At 47.1% G+C, this 2,674-nt stretch overlaps 1 protein-coding gene across 1 annotated transcript in view; it reads right to left on the bottom strand.

The window, feature by feature from the left end:
- Positions 1–2,674, bottom strand: part of LOC111958657 (putative neural-cadherin 2) — a 79,524-nt gene that overhangs the window by 50,837 nt on the left and 26,013 nt on the right.

Raw genomic sequence — 2,674 nt, 5'->3', positions numbered from 1 at the left:
CCAAACCACAACTCTGGTTCATACTTTTACACACACACATCCATCACACACACCTACAACCACACCAAAACCAACACAGCACTCACACACACCACACACACACACACACCACACACACAACACACAACACACACACACACACACCACACACACACACACACACACACACACACCACACACACATACACAGCTGCTCACTGCGAGGAACACTTCAAACGGTTGGACTTGTTACTCACTGCAAATTATGTGTTCAGCTAAAGCACACCCAAGTAAACACACACCGTGGCAACTTCACACTGGTTCTCTTTTCTCTCTCTTCCAAACGGCACTTCAACCTGAGAAATGACTTTGCCGGGAAATAATTAAAAGTGAATGTTTAAGGAGGGAGGTGAGCGGGGGAAAAGGTTTCGACAGGCAGAGTGAGGAAAAAGAGTAGATAAAAAAGTATTTTAGATGTTCAGCAAAGGCTGTGTGTGTGTCGGATTTGCTTATCTCTCGTCTGCCGTGGAGCTTCTACAGTATTTGGTGAATTAAATAGTTGTGTGTGTGTGTCATTGAAGCTCACAACTACGTCTCACTGTTGACTTCAGTGTGTGTGAGGAGGGGGAGGGGGGTTGTACATTATGTGTGGAATTGGACAGTAAACTGTTCTGCTGACTAGGTGGAAAATGTCATTTAAAATGTGCCTAGGCCTGCTGGCTTGTCCTAAAGATTCAAACAGGAGCAAAGGCCCTTGGCAAAAATCTATTGAGCTGATGATGTCAACATACTCCCTGCTTCTCCTTCCTCCAGACCTCTCTGTTGAAACATCCAGCTAGGGAATTGGTATGTGTTGGGGGAGGGGTACACATGGGCACACACAGATGTACAGTGTCCCACACACATACAATAGCATAGTTTTCTCCAGCAGTGTGTTAGTGGTGGGGAGGGGAGGGATAATGATACCGTACAGAGAGATAACCTTCAAGTGGGCCAGCGAATACAGTCCCCTTCATTTACCCATACTGGCACTGATGTACATGAATCTAAACACTGGGTTTATTTGAAACAAATGTTTTTCGCCCTAACATAACCATAGAAACCAATAGTGTCTCTGTCTGACAACTGTTTGCATTGCCAACGACAGACAACCTATGAACCTATGACATCTTCCTACTCTACCACRCTGCTTCTTTTGATACAGCCCTCAGTAAGAGGCCAGTGCTCTGGAGTCTGACAGGGAAGGCACGGGGAGAAGGACCTCAAGGGCTGTCCTCCACTGTGCCCGATAGCCTCGGCAGGTTGGACACAGATATCAAACACATGGGGGGGAGAACCTCACTAATGTGCTTTCAGGGTGGAGAGAGAGGAGGAAGGTCTGCTCAACACACARTTCCCATGCACTCTGCATCTTGACACACTCCCTCCATGTGCTCTTCATCCCCCACACGAGGTCAGCACAAAAGGTCGAAGGTCAGACAACCGACCCACCACACCCAATCAGAGGGCTTATTTTCACCTCTCTTTCCTCGAGTCAAAATAAAGTTGTGTTGAACATTTGGCAGGTACCTTCTTCCCCATTGCCTTAGTCCAACCAGTCTTAGCCATCTCTTAAAAGGCTTCCAGTCACCTAGCCACATGAGAGCAGTCCACTAGCACACATACAGAGAGCAAGTCACTAGCAAGCCAGCATACAGAGAGCAGTCCACTGCAACATACAGAGAGCAGTCAACCAGCACACACAGAGGCAGTCCACCTGCACATACAGAGAGCAGTCCACCTAGCACCACTCAGTACAGCAGAGAGCAGTACAACCCTAGCAACACATACAGAGAGCAGTCAAACCTAGCACACATACAGAGAGCAGTCAACTATAGCACACATACAGAGAGCAGTCAACCTAGCACACATACAGAGAGCAGTAGTCACCTAGCACACATACAGAGAGCAGTCAACCTTACACAAATACACGAAGAGCAGTCAACCTAGCGACACATTACAGAGAGACAGTCAACCTAGCAACACATGACGAGGTAGTCAACCTAGCACACATACAGAGAGCAGTCAACCTAGCACACATACGAGAGCAGTCAACCTAGCACACATACAGAGAGCAGTCAACCTAGCACACATACAGAGAGCAGTCAACCTAGCACACATACGAGAGCAGTTCACTAGCATCCATACAGAGGAAGTCACCTAGCACACACATACGAGAGAGCAGTCCACCTAGCACACATACAGAGAGCAGTCAAACCTAGCACACATACAGAGAGCAGGTCAACCTAGCAACATTCATACAGAGAGCAGTCAACCTAGCACACATACAGAGAACAGTTTAACCTTCCAAAAGACTCTTCATTAACAACACCGTCCTCCAACAATGTGATTAGGGAAATCCAAAAAGCGTGTAAAAGTATGCCGAGCTCTCTTCGTGTCGCAGAGGGAACGAAGAAGAAGAGGGAACGAAGAAGGGAAGGGGAAAAGGAAGGCGACGAGTTAAGAGCGATGTTATAGAAATCTCTGATCCTCTGTAATGAAGCCTGTCTCATTTCGCCGCTGAATTATGATGATGGGGAACTTTTTTAATGCAAAAGGGCCATCAAACTGGTGACGAATGTTGCTTTTCAATTATTAGAGGCGCACTGCGCCAGATGGAAAGAGCTGTTTTTGGGGGTGATTTTTTGGGAGTCTC

This window comes from Salvelinus sp. IW2-2015, linkage group LG35 (assembly GCF_002910315.2).
Source record: "Salvelinus sp. IW2-2015 linkage group LG35, ASM291031v2, whole genome shotgun sequence".
Lineage (NCBI taxonomy): Eukaryota > Metazoa > Chordata > Actinopteri > Salmoniformes > Salmonidae > Salvelinus > Salvelinus sp. IW2-2015.
Note: the sequence above shows the minus strand (reverse complement) of the source record. Positions and strands in the feature narration are given on the sequence as shown.